This window comes from Crinia signifera, chromosome 2 (genome assembly GCF_055691185.1).
Source record: "Crinia signifera chromosome 2, ASM5569118v1, whole genome shotgun sequence".
Classification (NCBI taxonomy): domain Eukaryota; kingdom Metazoa; phylum Chordata; class Amphibia; order Anura; family Myobatrachidae; genus Crinia; species Crinia signifera.
This window is the reverse complement of record NC_139218.1, coordinates 102,964,577-102,991,902: the sequence shown is the minus strand read 5'-3', so window position 1 is coordinate 102,991,902 and position 27,326 is coordinate 102,964,577. Positions and strand designations below refer to the sequence as shown.

Here is a 27,326-nt window from a genome sequence, read left to right as displayed (position 1 = left end):
ACAAACTATAAATGGTTTGTTGTAAGTCTAGAGACATTTTAAAATAGAATTATTTAGCAGATTATAATATTGGCATACACTAAGATGTTGGTCTTAAATATCAAACAGAATACTTAGCATGTAAAATAATGCACTAATATTACTATCGAAAATCTATTGGTAATTTTATCATTTCCCAAAATGCATTCAAAAATAAATCAGTGGCTTGCAACTGTAAGCAATTCAGCTTTTACTATTTTGCTAATACCCATTTTAAAACAAATACGCTGCAAACAAAATTGTTTTAAATGCATCAGTCCTCATAAAAATAAATCACTTGTACAAGATTAAAAGCCAAATGCAAATACTCAATCAAAAACATTTTTCTCTACTAATCAACGTTCAAATTCAGAAACGTAAAGATATGTAGACCCATATTTACTCAAACACACACAACTACAGCACAAAATTGCCATAACGTATAGTGAAAACTGGAAACACCCACTCTGAATGAGCTCTCTCCTACCACTTTTTCTATTTCAAAAAGTGGCACAGTCATCAAAAGCAAGCAACATCCATAAGAAACAGAGTTGCCAACTGCCTTCATGCTGAGAAGAGAGCCCTTTAACTCATCATTGTGGTTGGTGAGTTTGGACACTTTCAAGCACATTTCTCCCATCATTGCCTATAGAAATGATCCCTGAAAGTATAGTCTTAATTCCCATTTGTTGATGGTTTAGCTAGACCATAAGAATCAGTATTTAAAGTAATGGAGACATTTTTGTACCATTTTTGAAAGTGGGTAATCGTATTGTTACCCAATTTTCACAAACATAACCTGCTCCACAAATTGAATGATTAAAGTATACAAACTATAAATGGTTTGTTGTAAGTCTGGAGACATTTTAAAATAGAATTATTTAGCAGATTATAATATTGGCATACATAAAGATGTTGGTCTTAAATATCAAACAGAATACTTAGCAATTAAAATAATGCACTAATATTACTATCGAAAATCTATTGGTAATTTCATCATTTCCCACATTGCATTCAAAAATAAATCAGTGGCTTGCAACTGTAAGCAATTCAGCTGTTACTATTTTGCTAATACCCATTTTAAAACAAATATGCTACAAAAAAAATTGTTTTAAATGCATCAGTCCTCATAAAAATAAGTCACTTGTACAAGATTAAAAGTCAAATGCAAATACTCAGTCAAAAACATTTTTCTCTACTAATCAACGTTCAAATTCAGAAACGTAAAGATATGTAGACCCATATTTACTCAAACACACACAACTACAGCACAAAATTGCCATAACGTATAATGAAAACTGGAAACAACCACTCTGAATGAGCTCTCTCCTACCACTTTTTCTATTTCAAAAAGTGGCACAGTCATCAAAAGCAAGCAACATCCAAAAGAAACAGAGTTGCCAACTGCCTTCATGCTGAGAAGAGAGCCCTTTAACTCATCATTGTGGTTGGTGAGTTTGGACACTTTCAAGCACATTTCTCCCATCATTGCCTATAGAAAAGATCCCTGAAAGTATAGTCTTAATTCCCATTTGTTGATGGTTTAGCTAGACCATAATAATCAGTATTTAAAGTAATGGAGACATTTTTGTTCCATTTTTGAAAGTGGGCAATCGTTTTGTTACCCAATTTTCACAAACATAACCTGCTCCAGAAATTGAATGATTCAAGTATACAAACTATAAATGGTTTGTTGTAAGTCTAGAGACATTTTAAAATAGAATTATTTAGCAGATTATAGTATTGGCATACATAAAGATGTTGGTCTTAAATATCAAACAGAATACTTAGCAATTAAAATAATGCACTAATATTACTATCGAAAATCTATTGGTAATTTCATCATTTCCCACATTGCATTCAAAAATAAATCAGTGGCTTGCAACTGTAAGCAATTCAGCTGTTACTATTTTGCTAATACCCATTTTAAAACAAATACGCTGCAAACAAAATTGTTTTAAATGCATCAGTCCTCATAAAAATAAATCACTTGTACAAGATTAAAAGTCAAACGCAAATACTCATTCAAAAACATTTTTCTCTACTAATCAACGTTCAAATTCAGAAACATAAAGATATGTAGACCCATATTTATTTAAACACACACAACTACAGCACAAAATTGCCATAACGTATAGTGAAAACTGGAAACAACCACTCTGAATGAGCTCTCTCCTACCACTTTTTCTATTTCAAAAAGTGGCACAGTCATCAAAAGCAAGCAACATCCATAAGAAACAGAGTTACCAACTGCCTTCATGCTGAGAAGAAAGCCCTTTAACTCATCATTGTGGTTGGTGAGTTTGGACACTTTCAAGCACATTTCTCCCATCATTGCCTATAGAAATGATCCCTGAAAGTATAGTCTTAATTCCCATTTGTTGATGGTTTAGCTAGACCATAAGAATCAGTATTTAAAGTAATGGAGACATTTTTGTACCATTTTTGAAAGTGGGTAATCGTATTGTTACCCAATTTTCACAAACATAACCTGCTCCACAAATTGAATGATTAAAGTATACAAACTATAAATGGTTTGTTGTAAGTCTAGAGACATTTTAAAATATAATTATTTAGCAGATTATAATATTGGCATACACTAAGATGTTGGTCTTAAATATCAAACAGAATACTTAGCAATTAAAATAATGCACTAATATTACTATCGAAAATCTATTGGTAATTTCATAATTTCCCACATAGCATTCAAAAATAAATCAGTGGCTTGCAACTGTAAGCAATTCAGCTGTTACTATTTTGCTAATACCCATTTTAAAACAAATATGCTACAAAAAAAATTGTTTTAAATGCATCAGTCCTCATAAAAATAAATCACTTGTACAAGATTAAAAGTCAAACGCAAATACTCAGTCAAAAACATTTTTCTCTACTAATCAACGTTCAAATTCAGAAACGTAAAGATATGTAGACCCATATTTACTCAAACACACACAACTACAGCACAAAATTGCCATAACGTATAATGAAAACTGGAAACAACCACTCTGAATGAGCTCTCTCCTACCACTTTTTCTATTTCAAAAAGTGGCACAGTCATCAAAAGCAAGCAACATCCATAAGAAACAGAGTTGCCAACTGCCTTCATGCTGAGAAGAGAGCCCTTTAACTCATCATTGTGGTTGGTGAGTTTGGACACTTTCAAGCACATTTCTCCCATCATTGCCTATAGAAATGATCCCTGAAAGTATAGTCTTAATTCCCATTTGTTGATGGTTTAGCTAGACCATAAGAATCAGTATTTAAAGTAATGGAGACATTTTTGTACCATTTTTGAAAGTGGGTAATCGTATTGTTACCCAATTTTCACAATCATAACCTGCTCCACAAATTGAATGATTAAAGTATACAAACTATAAATGGTTTGTTGTAAGTCTAGAGACATTTTAAAATAGAATTATTTAGCAGATTATAATATTGGCATACATAAAGATGTTGGTCTTAAATATCAAACAGAATACTTAGCAATTAAAATAATGCACTAATATTACTATCGAAAATCTATTGGTAATTTTATCATTTCCCAAATGGCATTCAAAAATAAATCAGTGGCTTGCAACTGTAAGCAATTCAGCTGTTACTATTTTGCTAATACCCATTTTAAAACAAATACGCTGCAAACAAAATTGTTTTAAATGCATCAGTCCTCATAAAAATAAATCACTTGTACAAGATTAAAAGTCAAACGCAAATACTCATTCAAAAACATTTTTCTCTACTAATCAACGTTCAAATTCAGAAATGTAAAGATATGTAGACCCATATTTACTCAAACACACACAACTACAGCACAAAATTGCCATAACGTATAGTGAAAACTGGAAACAACCACTCTGAATGAGCTCTCTCCTACCACTTTTTCTATTTCAAAAAGTGGCACAGTCATCAAAAGCAAGCAACATCCATAAGAAACAGAGTTACCAACTGCCTTCATGCTGAGACGAGAGCCCTTTAACTCATCATCGTGGTTTGTGAGTTTGGACACTTTCAAGCACATTTCTCCCATCATTGCCTATAGAAAAGATCCCTGAAAGTATAGTCTTAATTCCCATTTGTTGATGGTTTAGCTAGACCATAATAATCAGTATTTAAAGTAATGGAGACATTTTTGTACCATTTTTGAAAGTGGGTAATCGTATTGTTACCCAATTTTCACAAACATAACCTGCTCCACAAATTGAATGATTAAAGTATACAAACTATAAATGGTTTGTTGTAAGTCTGGAGACATTTTAAAATAGAATTATTTAGCAGATTATAATATTGGCATACATAAAGATGTTGGTCTTAAATGTCAAACAGAATACTTAGCAATTAAAATAATGCACTAATATTACTATCGAAAATCTATTGGTCATTTCATCATTTCCCACATTGCATTCAAAAATAAATCAGTGGCTTGCAACTGTAAGCAATTCAGCTGTTACTATTTTGCTAATACCCATTTTAAAACAAATATGCTACAAAAAAATTGTTTTAAATGCATCAGTCCTCATAAAAATAAATCACTTGTACAAGATTAAAAGTCAAACGCAAATAGTCATTCAAAAACATTTTTCTCTACTAATCAACGTTCAAATTCAGAAACGTAAAGATATGTAGACCCATATTTACTCAAACACACACAACTACAGCACAAAATTGCCATAACGTATAATGAAAACTGGAAACAACCACTCTGAATGAGCTCTCTCTTACCACTTTTTCTATTTCAAAAAGTGGCACAGTCATCAAAAGCAAGCAACATCCATAAGAAACAGAGTTGCCAACTGCCTTCATGCTGAGAAGAGAGCCCTTTAACTCATCAGTGTGGTTGGTGAGTTTGAACACTTTCAAGCACATTTCTCCCATCATTGCCTATAGAAATGATCCCTGAAAGTATAGTCTTAATTCCCATTTGTTGATGGTTTAGCTAGACCATAAGAATCAGTATTTAAAGTAATGGAGACATTTTTGTACCATTTTTGAAAGTGGGTAATCGTATTGTTACCCAATTTTCACAATCATAACCTGCTCCACAAATTGAATGATTAAAGTATACAAACTATAAATGGTTTGTTGTAAGTCTAGAGACATTTTAAAATAGAATTATTTTGCAGATTATAATATTGGCATACACTAAGATGTTGGTCTTAAATATCAAACAGAATACTTAGCAATTAAAATAATGCACTAATATTACTATCGAAAATCTATTGGTAATTTTATCATTTCCCAAAATGCATTCAAAAATAAATCAGTGGCTTGCAACTGTAAGCAATTCAGCTTTTACTATTTTGCTAATACCCATTTTAAAACAAATACGCTGCAAACAAAATTGTTTTAAATGCATCAGTCCTCATAAAAATAAATCACTTGTACAAGATTAAAAGTCAAATGCAAATACATAATCAAAAACATTTTTCTCTACTAATCAACGTTCAAATTCAGAAACGTAAAGATCCATATTTACTCAAACACACACAACTACAGCACAAAATTGCCATAACGTATAGTGAAAACTGGAAACAACCACTCTGAATGAGCTCTCTCCTACCACTTTTTCTATTTCAAAAAGTGGCACAGTCATCAAAAGCAAGCAACATCCATAAGAAACAGAGTTGTCAACTGCCTTCATGCTGAGAAGAGAGCCCTTTAACTCATCATTGTGGTTGGTGAGTTTGGACACTTTCAAGCACATTTCTCCCATCATTGCCTATAGAAATGATCCCTGAAAGTATAGTCTTAATTCCCATTTGTTGATGGTTTAGCTAGACCATAAGAATCAGTATTTAAAGTAATGGAGACATTTTTTTACCATTTTTAAAAGTGGGTAATCGTATTGTTACCCAATTTTCACAATCATAACCTGCTCCACAAATTGAATGATTAAAGTATACAAACTATAAATGGTTTGTTGTAAGTCTAGAGACATTTTAAAATAGAATTATTTAGCAGATTATAATATTGGCATACATAAAGATGTTAGTCTTAAATATCAAACAGAATACTTAGCAATTAAAATAATGCACTAATATTACTATCGAAAATCTATTGGTAATTTCATCATTTCCCACATTGCATTCAAAAATAAATCAGTGGCTTGCAACTGTAAGCAATTCAGCTGTTACTATTTTGCTAATACCCATTTTAAAACAAATATGCTGCAAACAAAATTGTTTTAAATGCATCAGTCCTCATAAAAATAAATCACTTGTACAAGATTAAAAGCCAAATGCAAATACTCAATCAAAAACATTTTTCTCTACTAATCAACGTTCAAATTCAGAAACGTAAAGATATGTAGACCCATATTTACTCAAACACACACAACTACAGCACAAAATTGCCATAACGTATAGTGAAAACTGGAAACACCCACTCTGAATGAGCTCTCTCCTACCACTTTTTCTATTTCAAAAAGTGGCACAGTCATCAAAAGCAAGCAACATCCATAAGAAACAGAGTTGCCAACTGCCTTCATGCTGAGAAGAGAGCCCTTTAACTCATCATTGTGGTTGGTGAGTTTGGACACTTTCAAGCACATTTCTCCCATCATTGCCTATAGAAATGATCCCTGAAAGTATAGTCTTAATTCCCATTTGTTGATGGTTTAGCTAGACCATAAGAATCAGTATTTAAAGTAATGGAGACATTTTTGTACCATTTTTGAAAGTGGGTAATCGTATTGTTACCCAATTTTCACAAACATAACCTGCTCCACAAATTGAATGATTAAAGTATACAAACTATAAATGGTTTGTTGTAAGTCTGGAGACATTTTAAAATAGAATTATTTAGCAGATTATAATATTGGCATACATAAAGATGTTGGTCTTAAATATCAAACAGAATACTTAGCAATTAAAATAATGCACTAATATTACTATCCAAAATCTATTGGTAATTTCATCATTTCCCACATTGCATTCAAAAATAAATCAGTGGCTTGCAACTGTAAGCAATTCAGCTGTTACTATTTTGCTAATACCCATTTTAAAACAAATATGCTACAAAAAAAATTGTTTTAAATGCATCAGTCCTCATAAAAATAAGTCACTTGTACAAGATTAAAAGTCAAATGCAAATACTCAGTCAAAAACATTTTTCTCTACTAATCAACGTTCAAATTCAGAAACGTAAAGATATGTAGACCCATATTTACTCAAACACACACAACTACAGCACAAAATTGCCATAACGTATAATGAAAACTGGAAACAACCACTCTGAATGAGCTCTCTCCTACCACTTTTTCTATTTCAAAAAGTGGCACAGTCATCAAAAGCAAGCAACATCCAAAAGAAACAGAGTTGCCAACTGCCTTCATGCTGAGAAGAGAGCCCTTTAACTCATCATTGTGGTTGGTGAGTTTGGACACTTTCAAGCACATTTCTCCCATCATTGCCTATAGAAAAGATCCCTGAAAGTATAGTCTTAATTCCCATTTGTTGATGGTTTAGCTAGACCATAATAATCAGTATTTAAAGTAATGGAGACATTTTTGTTCCATTTTTGAAAGTGGGCAATCGTTTTGTTACCCAATTTTCACAAACATAACCTGCTCCAGAAATTGAATGATTCAAGTATACAAACTATAAATGGTTTGTTGTAAGTCTAGAGACATTTTAAAATAGAATTATTTAGCAGATTATAGTATTGGCATACATAAAGATGTTGGTCTTAAATATCAAACAGAATACTTAGCAATTAAAATAATGCACTAATATTACTATCGAAAATCTATTGGTAATTTCATCATTTCCCACATTGCATTCAAAAATAAATCAGTGGCTTGCAACTGTAAGCAATTCAGCTGTTACTATTTTGCTAATACCCATTTTAAAACAAATACGCTGCAAACAAAATTGTTTTAAATGCATCAGTCCTCATAAAAATAAATCACTTGTACAAGATTAAAAGTCAAACGCAAATACTCATTCAAAAACATTTTTCTCTACTAATCAACGTTCAAATTCAGAAACATAAAGATATGTAGACCCATATTTATTTAAACACACACAACTACAGCACAAAATTGCCATAACGTATAGTGAAAACTGGAAACAACCACTCTGAATGAGCTCTCTCCTACCACTTTTTCTATTTCAAAAAGTGGCACAGTCATCAAAAGCAAGCAACATCCATAAGAAACAGAGTTACCAACTGCCTTCATGCTGAGAAGAAAGCCCTTTAACTCATCATTGTGGTTGGTGAGTTTGGACACTTTCAAGCACATTTCTCCCATCATTGCCTATAGAAATGATCCCTGAAAGTATAGTCTTAATTCCCATTTGTTGATGGTTTAGCTAGACCATAAGAATCAGTATTTAAAGTAATGGAGACATTTTTGTACCATTTTTGAAAGTGGGTAATCGTATTGTTACCCAATTTTCACAAACATAACCTGCTCCACAAATTGAATGATTAAAGTATACAAACTATAAATGGTTTGTTGTAAGTCTAGAGACATTTTAAAATATAATTATTTAGCAGATTATAATATTGGCATACACTAAGATGTTGGTCTTAAATATCAAACAGAATACTTAGCAATTAAAATAATGCACTAATATTACTATCGAAAATCTATTGGTAATTTCATAATTTCCCACATAGCATTCAAAAATAAATCAGTGGCTTGCAACTGTAAGCAATTCAGCTGTTACTATTTTGCTAATACCCATTTTAAAACAAATATGCTACAAAAAAAATTGTTTTAAATGCATCAGTCCTCATAAAAATAAATCACTTGTACAAGATTAACCCCTTCCTGACAGAGCCTGTTTTTGCCTTCCTGACAGAGCCCTTTTTTTCAATTCTGACATGTCTCACTTAAGTGGGGATAACTTTTTTTTGCTTTTACTTATCCCAGTGATTTTGAGATTGTTTTTTCGTGACACATTGTACTTCAAGTTAGTGGTAAATTTTCGTCGATACAGTCTGTGTTTTTTTGTGAAAAATACCAAAATATCGTGAAAAAATGGAAAATTTAGCGATTTGCAAAATGTTAAATTTTCTGCTTGTGAGACAAATAATCTTACCACTCAAAATAGTGAATAACTAACATAGACCATATGTCTACTTTATGTTGACATCATTATTTCAACTTCCTTTTAATTTTTTGGGACACTAGGAGGCTTACAATATGAATAGCAAATTCTCAAATTTTCAAGAAAATTTCAAACACTGATTTTTTTAGGGACCAGTTCAGTTCTGATGTGACTTTGAGGGACTTGTATGTGAGACACCCCCATAAATGATGCCATTTCAAAAACTGCACCCCTCACAGTATTCAAAACAGCATTTTGGAAGTTTGTTAACCCTTTAGGTGTTTCACAGGAATTAAAACAAAGTGTAGGTGAAATTTCAAAATTTCTTTTTTTTTGCAGATTTGCAATTTTAATACATTTTTCTAAGGAACACAGTACATTTTACTAGAGAAATGTGACTAAAAATTGATTCCCCCAATTCTTTTGTTTTCATAAATATCCTATATGTGGCCCTAGTGTGCACGGTGACCAAACCACAGGCTTCATAATAGAAGGAGCACCTACTTGATTTTGGAGCCTCCTTTTTATGAGATTATTTTTTAGGCACCATGTAGGTTTCTAGGCACCATAACATGCTAAAAGTTAGGAACCCCCCCACAAGTGACCCCATTTTGCAAACTACACCCCTCAGGGAATTCAGCTAGGGGTATAGTGTACATTTCAAACCCGCAGGGGTTTCACCAATTGTGGTACAACTGGGCAGTGAAAATGAAAAATTATTTTTTTTACACAAAAATGCAGTTCTGGCTCCAAATTTGTCATTTTCAGAAGGTATGAAGGAGAAAAAGCACCCCAAAATCTGTGCCCCAATTTCTCCCGAGTACAGCAATGCCTCACATGTGACCAAAAAATACCAGTTGGGTGCATGGCAGGACTCAAAAGGGAAGGAGTGATTTTTGGATTTTGCAGCTCAGATTCTGGTGGAATTTTGGTGGGTGCTATGTCGCATTAGCAAGACCCCCCAAGCACCAATACAGTGGAACCCCCCCACAAGTCACCCCATTTTGAAAACTACACCCCTCAGGGAATTCATCTAGGGGTATAGTGTACATTTCAAACCCCCAGGGGTTTCACCAATTTTGATACAAGTGGGCAGTGAAAATGAAAAATTACATTTTTTTACACAAAAATGCAGTTCTGGCTCAAAATTTTTCATTTTCAGAAGGTATGAAGGAGAAAAATCACCCCAAAATCTGTGCCCCAATTTCTCCCGAGTACGGCAATGCCTCACATGTGACCAAAAAATACCAGTTGGGTGCATGGCAGGACTCAGAAGGGAAGGAGTGATTTTTGGATTTTGCAGCACAGATTCTGGTGGAATGAATGGTGGGTGCTATGTTGCACCAATACAGTGGAACCCCCCCACAAGTCACCCCATTTTGCAAAGTACACCCCTCAGGGAATTCATCTAGGGGTATAGTGTACATTTCAAACCCCCAGGGGTTTCACCAATTTTGATACAAGTGGGCAGTGAAAATGAAAAATTACATTTTTTTACACAAAAATGCAGTTCTGGCTCACAATTTTTCATTTTCAGAAGGTATGAAGGAGAAAAAGCACCCCAAAATATGTGCCCCAATTTCTTCCGAGTACGGCAATGCCTCACATGTGACCAAAAAATACCAGTTGGGTGCATGGCAGGACTCAGAACGGAAGGAGTGATTTTTGGATTTTGCGGCTCAGATTCTGGTGGAATTTTGGTGGGTGCTATGTCGCATTAGCAAGACCCCCCAAGCACCAATACAGTGGAACCCCCCCACAAGTCACCCCATTTTGAAAACTACACCCCTCAGGGAATTCATCTAGGGGTATAGTGTACATTTAAAACCCCCAGGGGTTTCACCAATTTTGATACAAGTGGGCAGTGAAAAAGAAAAATTACATTTTTTACACAAAAATGCAGTTCTGGCTCAAAATTTTTCATTTTCAGAAGGTATGAAGGAGAAAAAGCACCCCAAAATCTGTGCCCCAATTTCTCCCGAGTACGGCAATGCCTCACATGTGACCAAAAAATACCAGTTGGGTGCATGGCAGGACTCAGAAGGGAAGGAGTGATTTTTGGATTTTGCAGCTCAGATTCTGGTGGAATTTTGGTGGGTGCTATGTCGCATTAGCAAGACCCCCCAAGCACCAATACAGTGGAACCCCCCCACAAGTCACCCCATTTTGAAAACTACACCCCTCAGGGAATTCATCTAGGGGTATAGTGTACATTTCAAACCCCCAGGGGTTTCACCAATTTTGATACAAGTGGGCAGTGAAAATGAAAAATTACATTTTTTTACACAAAAATGCAGTTCTGGCTCAAAATTTTTCATTTTCAGAAGGTATGAAGGAGAAAAAGCACCCCAAAATCTGTGCCCCAATATCTCCCGAGTACGGCAATGCCTCACATGTGACCAAAAAATACCAGTTGGGTGCATGGCAGGACTCAGAACGGAAGGAGTGATTTTTGGATTTTGCAGCACACATTCTGGTGGAATGAATGGTGGGTGCTATGTTGCACCAATACAGTGGAACCCCCCCACAAGTCACCCCATTTTGCAAAGTACACCCCTCAGGGAATTCATCTAGGGGTATAGTGTACATTTCAAACCCCCAGGGGTTTCACCAATTTTGATACAAGTGGGCAGTGAAAATGAAAAATTACATTTTTTTACACAAAAATGCAGTTCTGGCTCACAATTTTTCATTTTCAGAAGGTATGAAGGAGAAAAAGCACCCCAAAATATGTGCCCCAATTTCTTCCGAGTACGGCAATGCCTCACATGTGACCAAAAAATACCAGTTGGGTGCATGGCAGGACTCAGAACGGAAGGAGTGATTTTTGGATTTTGTGGCTCAGATTCTGGTGGAATTTTGGTGGGTGCTATGTCGCATTAGCAAGACCCCCCAAGCACCAATACAGTGGAACCCCCCCACAAGTCACCCCATTTTGCAAACTACACCCCTCAGGGAATTCATCTAGGGGTATAGTGTACATTTCAAACCCCCAGGGGTTTCACCAATTTTGATACAAGTGGGCAGTGAACATGAAAAATTACATTTTTTACACAAAAATGCAGTTCTGGCTCAAAATTTTTCATTTTCAGAAGGTATGAAGGAGAAAAAGCACCCCAAAATCTGTGCCCCAATTTCTCCCGAGTACGGCAATGCCTCACATGTGACCAAAAAATACCAGTTGGGTGCATGGCAGGACTCAAAAGGGAAGGAGTGATTTTTGGATTTTGCAGCTCAGATTCTGGTGGAATTTTGGTGGGTGCTATGTCGCATTAGCAAGACCCCCCAAGCACCAATACAGTAGAACCCCCCCACAAGTGACCCCATTTTGCAAACTACACCCCTCAGGGAATTCATCTAGGGGTATAGTGTACATTTAAAACCCCCAGGGGTTTCACCAATTTTGATACAAGTGGGCAGTGAAAAAGAAAAATTACATTTTTTACACAAAAATGCAGTTCTGGCTCAAAATTTTTCATTTTCAGAAGGTATGAAGGAGAAAAAGCACCCCAAAATCTGTGCCCCAATTTCTCCCGAGTACGGCAATGCCTCACATGTGACCAAAAAATACCAGTTGGGTGCATGGCAGGACTCAGAAGGGAAGGAGTGATTTTTGGATTTTGCAGCACAGATTCTGGTGGAATGAATGGTGGGTGCTATGTTGCACCAATACAGTGGAACCCCCCCACAAGTCACCCCATTTTGCAAACTACACCCCTCAGGGAATTCATCTAGGGGTATAGTGTACATTTCAAACCCCCAGGGGTTTCACCAATTTTGATACAAGTGGGCAGTGAAAATGAAAAATTACATTTTTTTACACAAAAATGCAGTTCTGGCTCAAAATATTTCATTTTCACAAGGAATGAAGGAGACAAAGCACCCCAAAATCTGTGCCCCAATTTCTCCCGAGTACGGCAATGCCTCATGTGTGACCAAAAAGTGGCAGGACTCAGAAGGGAAGGAGTGATATTTGGAGTTTGCAGCACAAATTCTGGTGGAATTTTGGTGGGTGCTATGTCGCATTAGCAAGACCCCCCAAGCACCAATACAGTGGAACCCCCCCACAAGTCACCCCATTTTGAAAACTACACCCCTCAGGGAATTCATCTAGGGGTATAGTGTACATTTAAAACCCCCAGGGGTTTCACCAATTTTGATACAAGTGGGCAGTGAAAAAGAAAAATTACATTTTTTACACAAAAATGCAGTTCTGGCTCAAAATTTTTCATTTTCAGAAGGTATGAAGGAGAAAAAGCACCCCAAAATCTGTGCCCCAATATCTCCCGAGTACGGCAATGCCTCACATGTGACCAAAAAATACCAGTTGGGTGCATGGCAGGACTCAGAAGGGAAGGAGTGATTTTTGGATTTTGCGGCTCAGATTCTGGTGGAATGAATGGTGGGTGCTATGTGGCATTAGCAAGACCCCCGAAGCACGGTGAAATTATGAACCTAATATTCCATAGATGTGTGGTATAATTTAAAACACTCCTTTATACATAGGCCGGGTTTGTCGGGGCAAGTGTCACACTGGAAAATAGTTTGCTTTCTTATTCCCTTTTTATAGCAAACTTTGCACCTTTTTTGTGTCCTGCCCTTTTTTCCAGTGGAGGGGATTTCATCAGGAAAATGCTGCCCTGGTACAATACGGGGGCCAGTACTAGAAGTACTGGGGCCCTCTGCCTGCTGGTTCCCAAATATTAGGCCCTTTATGACTTCCTCTTGAAAGTGCATAAATGTCCCCCTCTGGCCGGTAGAACGGAATAGCACGTAAGCGTTATACAGTGCCATCTGGATGATATACACGGCCACCTTCTTGTACCAGATTTTTGTTTTCCGCAGGGCACTGTACGGCTTCAGTACCTGATCTGAAAGATCCACTCCGCCCATGTACCTATTGTAATCCAGGATACAATTAGGTTTTGAGGTGTGGGTACTGGTACCTCGTACAGGGACGGAGGTGGTACTGTCTCCGTGAATTGTTGTCAGTATAAGGACATCCCTCTTGTCCTTATATTTGACCAACAACATATTTTCGGTGCATATTCCCCTGCTTTCACCCCTCCTCATTACTTGGGCAATGTGCGTTTTTGGGAGGCCTCTTTGGTTCTTGCGCACAGTACCGCAAGCTGCTGTACCTCTTGAACCAAGGGCCTTAAACAGGGGGATGCTAGTGTAAAAGTTATCCACATAGAGGTGATAACCTTTATCCAGGAAGGGGTGCACTAAATCCCAGACAATTTTCCCACTAACACCTACGAGGGAGGGGGGGCATTCTGGCGGTTGAATTCTTGAATCCTTCCCTTCATAAACCCTAAACCTGTGGGTGTACCCTGAGGTGCTTTCACACAGCTTATACATTTTTATGCCATACCTTGCCCTCTTACTGGGAAGGTACTGGCGGAATTTAACCCTTCCTTTAAAATGTATAAGGGACTCGTCGATACAAATAAATTTTTCAGGGATGTACACCTCTTCAAATTTGGCACTGAAATGATCAATGACCGGCCTGACTTTGAATAGCCGGTCAAAGGTGGGATCATCTCTGGGTGGGCACTGTGCATTATCGGTGTAATGTATGAATTTAAGAATTGTCTCAAATCGAGTCCGGGGCATGGCCATACGGTAAAATGGAGTACTGTACAGAACATCTGTACTCCAATATTGCCTAATTTCTGGCTTTTTTACTATGCCCATATGAAACACCAGACCCCAAAACGTCATCATCTCTACTGCATCTACAGGGGTCCACCTAGCAAATGATGACGTGGGGTTTTGAGCAATAAACTGCTGGGCATATAAATTAGTTTGGTCCACCATTAAATTTATAAAATCATCAGAGAAAAATAATTTGAAAAAGTCAATTTCTCTGAGACCTGTGGAATCAAATTGGATTCCTGGCATGCCCAAAAACTCAGGAACCTGGGGCTCAAAATTGTCTGGTGGTGGGGTCCATACTAGATCAATTATTGGGGGGGGAATCTCAGCTGATCTACGGGGGCGTCTTTGAGGGGGTCCCTCATCAGCAGAGGAGGAAGAGGAGCTTAAGGCAAATCCTTCAAATTCCCCGCTTGCATCACTGCCTGTGTCAGAGTCAGAAGCAAGCATGGCATATGCCTCCTCCACTGAATACATTCTCCTGGATGATTGGGAGGACATTTGGGAGGACATTTGGGAGGACATTTGGGATGCCATTTTTATTTTTGTGTTACCGGTAGTGAAATGTTTCAACACGTGTATAGTGTAGGGGGGGGCACAAACTTTATTTCAATCCGGGGGGTATGTAGTGTGTAGTGTGTATGTGGTGCAGAAAAAAAAAAAAATGCTTTATACCAATAAAAAAAAAAAAAATGAAGGGGTTAAAAAAAAAAAAAATGAAGGGGTTAAAAAAAAAAAAAAGGAAGGGGTTAAAAAAAAAAAAGGTCCTGCGCCAAAAATTGAGCACAGATGTTGGTCAGTAACGTCTGTCACTGAACAGCGCTCAAAGGCAACAGGAATTTGATCAAAAAAAAAAAAAAAATAGATCAACCCTATGCCGAAAAAGATGATCAGTGATGTACGTCACTGATCAGCGCACAGCGGCCACAGGACACCCACAAAATCACAGTGTGTGTAAAAAAAAAAATTAAAAAAATACCCCACAGCACACACACAAAAAAAAAAGGTGATCAGTGATGCGACACTGATTACCAGTGAGGTGCAGCAGGTGCACAACCTTTGGTGCAACTGACAGGTATATATAAAAAAAAAAAAACCTCTGTACCCCCAAAAAAGTTGCTGATCACCTCAGATATAGTGATCAGCACAAAAGGCGGGGACAGCAGACACAAAATTTAGCACTCTCTATCACTATCTCTCTCTATCTCTCTATCTCTCACTATCTAACACTATCTAACACTCTATGACACTGCAGCAGCAGCACTCACAGGTATATCTATATATAAAAAAAAACCTGCGCCCCCAAAAAGTTACTGATCAGTTAATTTATACTGATCAGCACAAAAGGAGGGGGCAGCAGTCAGTTATATAAAAAATATATAGCACAATCTGTCACTATCTCTCTCTATCTCTCTCTCTCTATCTCTCTCTATCTCTCTATAACTATCACACTGCAGCAGCACAAAATATAGCACTCTGTCAGTAGGCCTCTCTCTCTATCTCTCTCTCTCTATCTCTCTCTCTCTATCTATAACTATATCACACTGCAGCAGCACAAAATATAGCACTCTCTGACACTATCTCTCTCTCTATCTCTCTCTATCTCTCTCTATCTCTCTCTATCTCTCTCTCTCTATCTCTCTCTATCTCTCTCTATCTATCTCTATCTATCTCTCTCTATCTATCTCTATCTATCTCTCTATCTATCTAGCTAATACTAATACAGTGCAGCAGCACAATATCACAGTATGGCACAATTATTGCACAGGATCCAGGAAGCAATCAGCAGCGATCAGGTAAGTATTGCAGCAAGTATTTCTGGTCAGTATGGCGGCAGGGGGGTACGGTGACCGCACTGCACGCTTTCCAGACCGGAATGGCGTCTGCAGTGCAGTCACCGTTAGTTTAAATCTCCCTCCTTGGCTGTGATTGGTCCGTCGGTCCGACGGACCAATCACGGCCTTTGGGGGCGGGCGGGGTGAGGTGGGGTGACACCAGTGTCACCCTTACACCCCGCGGTGATTGGTGCTGTACTTTACAGCACCAATCACCTCTGATCCCGTGTCACCGGCGAACGTTATTCGCCGGTGACACAGGAAAACGCTGTGAATGGCTGTTCACACTGAACAGCCAATCACAGCGATCGCCGACGGGGGGGCGGCATCGCAGCCCCCCCGGGGCATGCACGGACATGTCTGCTGTCAGGGACAGCAGACATGTTGAAACTGTCACCGCGTCTATAGACGCGGTGACAGTTTAAATCCATGACGTACATTTACGCCATGTGTCGGGAAGTGCTTCCCGACCATGACGTAAATGTACGTCAAATGTCGGGAAGGGGTTAAAAGTCAAACGCAAATACTCAGTCAAAAACATTTTTCTCTACTAATCAACGTTCAAATTCAGAAACGTAAAGATATGTAGACCCATATTTACTCAAACACACACAACTACAGCACAAAATTGCCATAACGTATAATGAAAACTGGAAACAACCACTCTGAATGAGCTCTCTCCTACCACTTTTTCTATTTCAAAAAGTGGCACAGTCATCAAAAGCAAGCAACATCCATAAGAAACAGAGTTGCCAACTGCCTTCATGCTGAGAAGAGAGCCCTTTAACTCATCATTGTGGTTGGTGAGTTTGGACACTTTCAAGCACATTTCTCCCATCATTGCCTATAGAAATGATCCCTGAAAGTATAGTCTTAATTCCCATTTGTTGATGGTTTAGCTAGACCATAAGAATCAGTATTTAAAGTAATGGAGACATTTTTGTACCATTTTTGAAAGTGGGTAATCGTATTGTTACCCAATTTTCACAATCATAACCTGCTCCACAAATTGAATGATTAAAGTATACAAACTATAAATGGTTTGTTGTAAGTCTAGAGACATTTTAAAATAGAATTATTTAGCAGATTATAATATTGGCATACATAAAGATGTTGGTCTTAAATATCAAACAGAATACTTAGCAATTAAAATAATGCACTAATATTACTATCGAAAATCTATTGGTAATTTTATCATTTCCCAAATGGCATTCAAAAATAAATCAGTGGCTTGCAACTGTAAGCAATTCAGCTGTTACTATTTTGCTAATACCCATTTTAAAACAAATACGCTGCAAACAAAATTGTTTTAAATGCATCAGTCCTCATAAAAATAAATCACTTGTACAAGATTAAAAGTCAAACGCAAATACTCATTCAAAAACATTTTTCTCTACTAATCAACGTTCAAATTCAGAAATGTAAAGATATGTAGACCCATATTTACTCAAACACACACAACTACAGCACAAAATTGCCATAACGTATAGTGAAAACTGGAAACAACCACTCTGAATGAGCTCTCTCCTACCACTTTTTCTATTTCAAAAAGTGGCACAGTCATCAAAAGCAAGCAACATCCATAAGAAACAGAGTTACCAACTGCCTTCATGCTGAGACGAGAGCCCTTTAACTCATCATCGTGGTTTGTGAGTTTGGACACTTTCAAGCACATTTCTCCCATCATTGCCTATAGAAAAGATCCCTGAAAGTATAGTCTTAATTCCCATTTGTTGATGGTTTAGCTAGACCATAATAATCAGTATTTAAAGTAATGGAGACATTTTTGTACCATTTTTGAAAGTGGGTAATCGTATTGTTACCCAATTTTCACAAACATAACCTGCTCCACAAATTGAATGATTAAAGTATACAAACTATAAATGGTTTGTTGTAAGTCTGGAGACATTTTAAAATAGAATTATTTAGCAGATTATAATATTGGCATACATAAAGATGTTGGTCTTAAATATCAAACAGAATACTTAGCAATTAAAATAATGCACTAATATTACTATCGAAAATCTATTGGTCATTTCATCATTTCCCACATTGCATTCAAAAATAAATCAGTGGCTTGCAACTGTAAGCAATTCAGCTGTTACTATTTTGCTAATACCCATTTTAAAACAAATATGCTACAAAAAAATTGTTTTAAATGCATCAGTCCTCAAAAAAATAAATCACTTGTACAAGATTAAAAGTCAAACGCAAATAGTCATTCAAAAACATTTTTCTCTACTAATCAACGTTCAAATTCAGAAACGTAAAGATATGTAGACCCATATTTACTCAAACACACACAACTACAGCACAAAATTGCCATAACGTATAATGAAAACTGGAAACAACCACTCTGAATGAGCTCTCTCTTACCACTTTTTCTATTTCAAAAAGTGGCACAGTCATCAAAAGCAAGCAACATCCATAAGAAACAGAGTTGCCAACTGCCTTCATGCTGAGAAGAGAGCCCTTTAACTCATCAGTGTGGTTGGTGAGTTTGAACACTTTCAAGCACATTTCTCCCATCATTGCCTATAGAAATGATCCCTGAAAGTATAGTCTTAATTCCCATTTGTTGATGGTTTAGCTAGACCATAAGAATCAGTATTTAAAGTAATGGAGACATTTTTGTACCATTTTTGAAAGTGGGTAATCGTATTGTTACCCAATTTTCACAATCATAACCTGCTCCACAAATTGAATGATTAAAGTATACAAACTATAAATGGTTTGTTGTAAGTCTAGAGACATTTTAAAATAGAATTATTTTGCAGATTATAATATTGGCATACACTAAGATGTTGGTCTTAAATATCAAACAGAATACTTAGCAATTAAAATAATGCACTAATATTACTATCGAAAATCTATTGGTAATTTTATCATTTCCCAAAATGCATTCAAAAATAAATCAGTGGCTTGCAACTGTAAGCAATTCAGCTTTTACTATTTTGCTAATACCCATTTTAAAACAAATACGCTGCAAACAAAATTGTTTTAAATGCATCAGTCTTCATAAAAATAAATCACTTGTACAAGATTAAAAGTCAAATGCAAATACATAATCAAAAACATTTTTCTCTACTTATCAACGTTCAAATTCAGAAACGTAAAGATCCATATTTACTCAAACACACACAACTACAGCACAAAATTGCCATAACGTATAGTGAAAACTGGAAACAACCACTCTGAATGAGCTCTCTCCTACCACTTTTTCTATTTCAAAAAGTGGCACAGTCATCAAAAGCAAGCAACATCCATCCATAAGAAACAGAGTTGCCAACTGCCTTCATGCTGAGAAGAGAGCCCTTTAACTCATCATTGTGGTTGGTGAGTTTGGACACTTTCAAGCACATTTCTCCCATCATTGCCTATAGAAATGATCCCTGAAAGTATAGTCTTAATTCCCATTTGTTGATGGTTTAGCTAGACCATAAGAATCAGTATTTAAAGTAATGGAGACATTTTTTTACCATTTTTAAAAGTGGGTAATCGTATTGTTACCCAATTTTCACAATCATAACCTGCTCCACAAATTGAATGATTAAAGTATACAAACTATAAATGGTTTGTTGTAAGTCTAGAGACATTTTAAAATAGAATTATTTAGCAGATTATAATATTGGCATACATAAAGATGTTAGTCTTAAATATCAAACAGAATACTTAGCAATTAAAATAATGCACTAATATTACTATCGAAAATCTATTGGTAATTTCATCATTTCCCACATTGCATTCAAAAATAAATCAGTGGCTTGCAACTGTAAGCAATTCAGCTGTTACTATTTTGCTAATACCCATTTTAAAACAAATATGCTGCAAACAAAATTGTTTTAAATGCATCAGTCCTCATAAAAATAAATCACTTGTACAAGATTAAAAGTCAAACGCAAATACTCATTCAAAAACATTTTTCTCTACTAATCAACGTTCAAATTCAGAAACGTAAAGATATGTAGACCCATATTTACTCAAACACACACAACTACAGCACAAAATTGCCATAACGTATAGTGAAAACTGGAAACAACCACTCTGAATGAGCTCTCTCCTACCACTTTTTCTATTTCAAAAAGTGGCACAGTCATCAAAAGCAAGCAACATCCATAAGAAACAGAGTTGCCAACTGCCTTCATGCTGAGAAAAAAGCCCTTTAACTCATCATTGTGGTTGGTGAGTTTGGACACTTTCAAGCACATTTCTCCCATCATTGCCTATAGAAATGATCCCAGAAAGTATAGTCTTAATGCCCATTTGTTGATGGTTTAGCTAGACCATAAGAATCAGTATTTAAAGTAATGGAGACATTTTTGTACCATTTTTTAAAGTGGGTAATCGTATTGTTACCCAATTTTCACAAACATAACCTGCTCCACAAATTGAATGATTAAAGTATACAAACTATAAATGGTTTGTTGTAAGTCTAGAGACATTTTAAAATATAATTATTTAGCAGATTATAATATTGGCATACACTAAGATGTTGGTCTTAAATATCAAACAGAATACTTAGCAATTAAAATAATGCACTAATATTACTATCGAAAATCTATTGGTAATTTTATCATTTCCCAAATTGCATTAAAAAATAAATCAGTGGCTTGCAACTGTAAGCAATTCAGCTGTTACTATTTTGCTAATACCCATTTTAAAACAAATACGCTGCAAACAAAATTGTTTTAAATGCATCAGTCCTCATAAAAATAAATCACTTGTACAAGATTAAAAGTCAAACGCAAATACTCATTCAAAAACATTTTTCTCTACTAATCAACGTTCAAATTCAGAAACGTAAAGATATGTAGACCCATATTTACTCAAACACACACAACTACAGCACAAAATTGCCATAACGTATAATGAAAACTGGAAACAACCACTCTGAATGAGCTCTCTCCTACCACTTTTTCTATTTTTTCTATTTCAAAAAGTGGCACAGTCATCAAAAGCAAGCAACATACATAAGAAACAGAGTTGCCAACTGCCTTCATGCTGAGAAGAGAGCCCTTTAACTCATCATTGTGGTTGGTGAGTTTGGACACTTTCAAGCACATTTCTCCCATCATTGCCTATAGAAATGATCCCTGAAAGTATAGTCTTAATTCCCATTTGTTGATGGTTTAGCTAGACCATAAGAATCAGTATTTAAAGTAATGGAGACATTTTTGTACCATTTTTGAAAGTGGGTAATCGTATTGTTACCCAATTTTCACAATCATAACCTGCTCCACAAATTGAATGATTAAAGTATACAAACTATAAATGGTTTGTTGTAAGTCTAGAGACATTTTAAAATAGAATTATTTAGCAGATTATAATATTGGCATACACTAAGATGTTGGTCTTAAATATCAAACAGAATACTTAGCATGTAAAATAATGCACTAATATTACTATCGAAAATCTATTGGTAATTTTATCATTTCCCAAAATGCATTCAAAAATAAATCAGTGGCTTGCAACTGTAAGCAATTCAGCTTTTACTATTTTGCTAATACCCATTTTAAAACAAATACGCTGCAAACAAAATTGTTTTAAATGCATCAGTCCTCATAAAAATAAATCACTTGTACAAGATTAAAAGCCAAATGCAAATACTCAATCAAAAACATTTTTCTCTACTAATCAACGTTCAAATTCAGAAACGTAAAGATATGTAGACCCATATTTACTCAAACACACACAACTACAGCACAAAATTGCCATAACGTATAGTGAAAACTGGAAACAACCACTCTGAATGAGCTCTCTCCTACCACTTTTTCTATTTCAAAAAGTGGCACAGTCATCAAAAGCAAGCAACATCCATAAGAAACAGAGTTACCAACTGCCTTCATGCTGAGAAGAAAGCCCTTTAACTCATCATTGTGGTTGGTGAGTTTGGACACTTTCAAGCACATTTCTCCCATCATTGCCTATAGAAATGATCCCTGAAAGTATAGTCTTAATTCCCATTTGTTGATGGTTTAGCTAGACCATAAGAATCAGTATTTAAAGTAATGGAGACATTTTTGTACCATTTTTGAAAGTGGGTAATCGTATTGTTACCCAATTTTCACAAACATAACCTGCTCCACAAATTGAATGATTAAAGTATACAAACTATAAATGGTTTGTTGTAAGTCTAGAGACATTTTAAAATATAATTATTTAGCAGATTATAATATTGGCATACACTAAGATGTTGGTCTTAAATATCAAACAGAATACTTAGCAATTAAAATAATGCACTAATATTACTATCGAAAATCTATTGGTAATTTCATAATTTCCCACATAGCATTCAAAAATAAATCAGTGGCTTGCAACTGTAAGCAATTCAGCTGTTACTATTTTGCTAATACCCATTTTAAAACAAATATGCTACAAAAAAAATTGTTTTAAATGCATCAGTCCTCATAAAAATAAATCACTTGTACAAGATTAAAAGTCAAACGCAAATACTCAGTCAAAAACATTTTTCTCTACTAATCAACGTTCAAATTCAGAAACGTAAAGATATGTAGACCCATATTTACTCAAACACACACAACTACAGCACAAAATTGCCATAACGTATAATGAAAACTGGAAACAACCACTCTGAATGAGCTCTCTCCTACCACTTTTTCTATTTCAAAAAGTGGCACAGTCATCAAAAGCAAGCAACATCCATAAGAAACAGAGTTGCCAACTGCCTTCATGCTGAGAAGAGAGCCCTTTAACTCATCATTGTGGTTGGTGAGTTTGGACACTTTCAAGCACATTTCTCCCATCATTGCCTATAGAAATGATCCCTGAAAGTATAGTCTTAATTCCCATTTGTTGATGGTTTAGCTAGACCATAAGAATCAGTATTTAAAGTAATGGAGACATTTTTGTACCATTTTTGAAAGTGGGTAATCGTATTGTTACCCAATTTTCACAATCATAACCTGCTCCACAAATTGAATGATTAAAGTATACAAACTATAAATGGTTTGTTGTAAGTCTAGAGACATTTTAAAATAGAATTATTTAGCAGATTATAATATTGGCATACATAAAGATGTTGGTCTTAAATATCAAACAGAATACTTAGCAATTAAAATAATGCACTAATATTACTATCGAAAATCTATTGGTAATTTTATCATTTCCCAAATGGCATTCAAAAATAAATCAGTGGCTTGCAACTGTAAGCAATTCAGCTGTTACTATTTTGCTAATACCCATTTTAAAACAAATACGCTGCAAACAAAATTGTTTTAAATGCATCAGTCCTCATAAAAATAAATCACTTGTACAAGATTAAAAGTCAAACGCAAATACTCATTCAAAAACATTTTTCTCTACTAATCAACGTTCAAATTCAGAAATGTAAAGATATGTAGACCCATATTTACTCAAACACTCACAACTACAGCACAAAATTGCCATAACGTATAGTGAAAACTGGAAACAACCACTCTGAATGAGCTCTCTCCTACCACTTTTTCTATTTCAAAAAGTGGCACAGTCATCAAAAGCAAGCAACATCCATAAGAAACAGAGTTACCAACTGCCTTCATGCTGAGACGAGAGCCCTTTAACTCATCATCGTGGTTTGTGAGTTTGGACACTTTCAAGCACATTTCTCCCATCATTGCCTATAGAAAAGATCCCTGAAAGTATAGTCTTAATTCCCATTTGTTGATGGTTTAGCTAGACCATAATAATCAGTATTTAAAGTAATGGAGACATTTTTGTACCATTTTTGAAAGTGGGCAATCGTTTTGTTACCCAATTTTCACAAACATAACCTGCTCCAGAAATTGAATGATTCAAGTATACAAACTATAAATGGTTTGTTGTAAGTCTAGAGACATTTTAAAATAGAATTATTTAGCAGATTATAATATTGGCATACATAAAGATGTTGGTCTTAAATATCAAACAGAATACTTAGCAATTAAAATAATGCACTAATATTACTATCGAAAATCTATTGGTAATTTCATCATTTCCCACATTGCATTCAAAAATAAATCAGTGGCTTGCAACTGTAAGCAATTCAGCTGTTACTATTTTGCTAATACCCATTTTAAAACAAATACGCTGCAAACAAAATTGTTTTAAATGCATCAGTCCTCATAAAAATAAATCACTTGTACAAGATTAAAAGTCAAACGCAAATACTCAGTCAAAAACATTTTTCTCTACTAATCAACGTTCAAATTCAGAAACATAAAGATATGTAGACCCATATTCATTTAAACACACACAACTACAGCACAAAATTGCCATAACGTATAGTGAAAACTGGAAACAACCACTCTGAATGAGCTCTCTCCTACCACTTTTTCTATTTCAAAAAGTGGCACAGTCATCAAAAGCAAGCAACATCCATAATAAACAGAGTTATCAACTGCCTTCATGCTGAGAAGAAAGCCCTTTAACTCATCATTGTGGTTGGTGAGTTTGGACACTTTCAAGCACATTTCTCCCATCATTGCCTATAGAAATGATCCCAGAAAGTATAGTCTTAATTCCCATTTGTTGATGGTTTAGCTAGACCATAAGAATCAGTATTTAAAGTAATGGAGACATTTTTGTACCATTTTTGAAAGTGGGTAATCGTATTGTTACCCAATTTTCACAAACATAACCTGCTCCACAAATTGAATGATTAAAGTATACAAACTATAAATGGTTTGTTGTAAGTCTAGAGACATTTTAAAATATAATTATTTAGCAGATTATAATATTGGCATACACTAAGATGTTGGTCTTAAATATCAAACAGAATACTTAGCAATTAAAATAATGCACTAATATTACTATCGAAAATCTATTGGTAATTTCATCATTTCCCACATTGCATTCAAAAATAAATCAGTGGCTTGCAACTGTAAGCAATTCAGCTGTTACTATTTTGCTAATACCCATTTTAAAACAAATATGCTACAAAAAAAATTGTTTTAAATGCATCAGTCCTCATAAAAATAAATCACTTGTACAAGATTAAAAGTCAAACGCAAATACTCAGTCAAAAACATTTTTCTCTACTAATCAACGTTCAAATTCAGAAACGTAAAGATATGTAGACCCATATTTACTCAAACACACACAACTACAGCACAAAATTGCCATAACGTATAATGAAAACTGGAAACAACCACTCTGAATGAGCTCTCTCCTACCACTTTTTCTATTTCAAAAAGTGGCACAGTCATCAAAAGCAAGCAACATCCATAAGAAACAGAGTTGCCAACTGCCTTCATGCTGAGAAGAGAGCCCTTTAACTCATCATTGTGGTTGGTGAGTTTGGACACTTTCAAGCACATTTCTCCCATCATTGCCTATAGAAATGATCCCTGAAAGTATAGTCTTAATTCCCATTTGTTGATGGTTTAGCTAGACCATAAGAATCAGTATTTAAAGTAATGGAGACATTTTTGTACCATTTTTGAAAGTGGGTAATCGTATTGTTACCCAATTTTCACAATCATAACCTGCTCCACAAATTGAATGATTAAAGTATACAAACTATAAATGGTTTGTTGTAAGTCTAGAGACATTTTAAAATAGAATTATTTAGCAGATTATAATATTGGCATACATAAAGATGTTGGTCTTAAATATCAAACAGAATACTTAGCAATTAAAATAATGCACTAATATTACTATCGAAAATCTATTGGTAATTTCATCATTTCCCACATTGCATTCAAAAATAAATCAGTGGCTTGCAACTGTAAGCAATTCAGCTGTTACTATTTTGCTAATACCCATTTTAAAACAAATACGCTGCAAACAAAATTGTTTTAAATGCATCAGTCCTCATAAAAATAAATCACTTGTACAAGATTAAAAGTCAAACGCAAATACTCATTCAAAAACATTTTTCTCTACTAATCAACGTTCAAATTCAGAAACTTAAAGATATGTAGACCCATATTTACTCAAACACACACAACTACAGCACAAAATTGCCATAACGTATAGTGAAAACTGGAAAGAACCACTCTGAATGAGCGCTCTCCTACCACTTTTTCTATTTCAAAAAGTGGCACAGTCATCAAAAGCAAGCAACATCCATAAGAAACAGAGTTGCCAACTGCCTTCATGCTGAGAAGAGAGCCCTTTAACTCATCATTGTGGTTGGTGAGTTTGGACACTTTCAAGCACATTTCTCCCATCATTGCCTATAGAAATGATCCCTGAAAATATATTTCTTAATTCCCATTTGTTGATGGTTTAGCTAGACCATAAGAATCAGTATTTAAAGTAATGGAGACATTTTTGTACCATTTTTGAAAGTGGGTAATCGTATTGTTACCCAATTTTCACAAACATAACCTGCTCCACAAATTGAATGATTAAAGTATACAAACTTTAAATGGTTTGTTGTAAGTCTAGAGACATTTTAAAATAGAATTATTTAGCAGATTATAATATTGGCATACATAAAGATGTTGGTCTTAAATATCAAACAGAATACTTAGCAATTAAAATAATGCACTAATATTACTATCGAAAATCTATTGGTAATTTCATCATTTCCCACATTGCATTCAAAAATAAATCAGTGGCTTGCAACTGTAAGCAATTCAGCTGTTACTATTTTGCTAATACTCATTTTAAAACAAATATGCTGCAAACAAAATTGTTTTAAATGCATCAGTCCTCATAAAAATAAATCACTTGTACAAGATTAAAAGTCAAACGCAAATACTCATTCAAAAACATTTTTCTCTACTAATCAACGTTCAAATTCAGAAATGTAAAGATATGTAGACCCATATTTACTCAA

General features: G+C 35.2%; 22 non-coding genes across 22 annotated transcripts; all 22 read right to left on the bottom strand.

Annotated features, from left to right (window-relative positions):
* Nucleotides 1-479: 479 nt before the first annotated feature.
* Nucleotides 480-695, bottom strand: LOC146061160 (small nucleolar RNA U3). The gene has a single exon (XR_014470702.1). It is a non-coding gene; the product is annotated as a small nucleolar RNA U3 (small nucleolar RNA).
* A 630-nt stretch (nt 696-1,325) lies between these two features.
* Nucleotides 1,326-1,541, bottom strand: LOC146061287 (small nucleolar RNA U3). Its single transcript, XR_014470811.1, has one exon. It is a non-coding gene; the product is annotated as a small nucleolar RNA U3 (small nucleolar RNA).
* A 630-nt stretch (nt 1,542-2,171) lies between these two features.
* On the bottom strand, nt 2,172-2,387 carry LOC146061164 (small nucleolar RNA U3). The gene has a single exon (XR_014470705.1). It is a non-coding gene; the product is annotated as a small nucleolar RNA U3 (small nucleolar RNA).
* Nucleotides 2,388-3,017: 630 nt separating this feature from the next.
* Nucleotides 3,018-3,233, bottom strand: LOC146061025 (small nucleolar RNA U3). The gene has a single exon (XR_014470584.1). It is a non-coding gene; the product is annotated as a small nucleolar RNA U3 (small nucleolar RNA).
* Nucleotides 3,234-3,863: 630 nt separating this feature from the next.
* Nucleotides 3,864-4,079, bottom strand: LOC146061275 (small nucleolar RNA U3). The gene has a single exon (XR_014470801.1). It is a non-coding gene; the product is annotated as a small nucleolar RNA U3 (small nucleolar RNA).
* Nucleotides 4,080-4,708: 629 nt separating this feature from the next.
* Nucleotides 4,709-4,924, bottom strand: LOC146061304 (small nucleolar RNA U3). Its single transcript, XR_014470826.1, has one exon. It is a non-coding gene; the product is annotated as a small nucleolar RNA U3 (small nucleolar RNA).
* A 622-nt stretch (nt 4,925-5,546) lies between these two features.
* LOC146060955 (small nucleolar RNA U3) lies at nt 5,547-5,762 on the bottom strand. Its single transcript, XR_014470522.1, has one exon. It is a non-coding gene; the product is annotated as a small nucleolar RNA U3 (small nucleolar RNA).
* Nucleotides 5,763-6,392: 630 nt separating this feature from the next.
* On the bottom strand, nt 6,393-6,608 carry LOC146061159 (small nucleolar RNA U3). The gene has a single exon (XR_014470701.1). It is a non-coding gene; the product is annotated as a small nucleolar RNA U3 (small nucleolar RNA).
* Nucleotides 6,609-7,238: 630 nt separating this feature from the next.
* LOC146061286 (small nucleolar RNA U3) lies at nt 7,239-7,454 on the bottom strand. The gene has a single exon (XR_014470810.1). It is a non-coding gene; the product is annotated as a small nucleolar RNA U3 (small nucleolar RNA).
* A 630-nt stretch (nt 7,455-8,084) lies between these two features.
* LOC146061162 (small nucleolar RNA U3) lies at nt 8,085-8,300 on the bottom strand. Its single transcript, XR_014470704.1, has one exon. It is a non-coding gene; the product is annotated as a small nucleolar RNA U3 (small nucleolar RNA).
* Nucleotides 8,301-17,223: 8,923 nt separating this feature from the next.
* LOC146061024 (small nucleolar RNA U3) lies at nt 17,224-17,439 on the bottom strand. Its single transcript, XR_014470583.1, has one exon. It is a non-coding gene; the product is annotated as a small nucleolar RNA U3 (small nucleolar RNA).
* A 630-nt stretch (nt 17,440-18,069) lies between these two features.
* On the bottom strand, nt 18,070-18,285 carry LOC146061274 (small nucleolar RNA U3). Its single transcript, XR_014470800.1, has one exon. It is a non-coding gene; the product is annotated as a small nucleolar RNA U3 (small nucleolar RNA).
* A 629-nt stretch (nt 18,286-18,914) lies between these two features.
* On the bottom strand, nt 18,915-19,130 carry LOC146061303 (small nucleolar RNA U3). The gene has a single exon (XR_014470825.1). It is a non-coding gene; the product is annotated as a small nucleolar RNA U3 (small nucleolar RNA).
* Nucleotides 19,131-19,752: 622 nt separating this feature from the next.
* Nucleotides 19,753-19,972, bottom strand: LOC146061157 (small nucleolar RNA U3). The gene has a single exon (XR_014470699.1). It is a non-coding gene; the product is annotated as a small nucleolar RNA U3 (small nucleolar RNA).
* A 630-nt stretch (nt 19,973-20,602) lies between these two features.
* On the bottom strand, nt 20,603-20,818 carry LOC146061260 (small nucleolar RNA U3). The gene has a single exon (XR_014470787.1). It is a non-coding gene; the product is annotated as a small nucleolar RNA U3 (small nucleolar RNA).
* A 630-nt stretch (nt 20,819-21,448) lies between these two features.
* Nucleotides 21,449-21,673, bottom strand: LOC146061309 (small nucleolar RNA U3). Its single transcript, XR_014470831.1, has one exon. It is a non-coding gene; the product is annotated as a small nucleolar RNA U3 (small nucleolar RNA).
* A 630-nt stretch (nt 21,674-22,303) lies between these two features.
* Nucleotides 22,304-22,519, bottom strand: LOC146061161 (small nucleolar RNA U3). The gene has a single exon (XR_014470703.1). It is a non-coding gene; the product is annotated as a small nucleolar RNA U3 (small nucleolar RNA).
* A 630-nt stretch (nt 22,520-23,149) lies between these two features.
* On the bottom strand, nt 23,150-23,365 carry LOC146061022 (small nucleolar RNA U3). The gene has a single exon (XR_014470582.1). It is a non-coding gene; the product is annotated as a small nucleolar RNA U3 (small nucleolar RNA).
* Nucleotides 23,366-23,995: 630 nt separating this feature from the next.
* On the bottom strand, nt 23,996-24,211 carry LOC146061273 (small nucleolar RNA U3). The gene has a single exon (XR_014470799.1). It is a non-coding gene; the product is annotated as a small nucleolar RNA U3 (small nucleolar RNA).
* Nucleotides 24,212-24,841: 630 nt separating this feature from the next.
* On the bottom strand, nt 24,842-25,057 carry LOC146061232 (small nucleolar RNA U3). Its single transcript, XR_014470762.1, has one exon. It is a non-coding gene; the product is annotated as a small nucleolar RNA U3 (small nucleolar RNA).
* Nucleotides 25,058-25,687: 630 nt separating this feature from the next.
* On the bottom strand, nt 25,688-25,903 carry LOC146061021 (small nucleolar RNA U3). The gene has a single exon (XR_014470581.1). It is a non-coding gene; the product is annotated as a small nucleolar RNA U3 (small nucleolar RNA).
* A 630-nt stretch (nt 25,904-26,533) lies between these two features.
* LOC146061382 (small nucleolar RNA U3) lies at nt 26,534-26,749 on the bottom strand. Its single transcript, XR_014470895.1, has one exon. It is a non-coding gene; the product is annotated as a small nucleolar RNA U3 (small nucleolar RNA).
* Nucleotides 26,750-27,326: the final 577 nt, after the last annotated feature.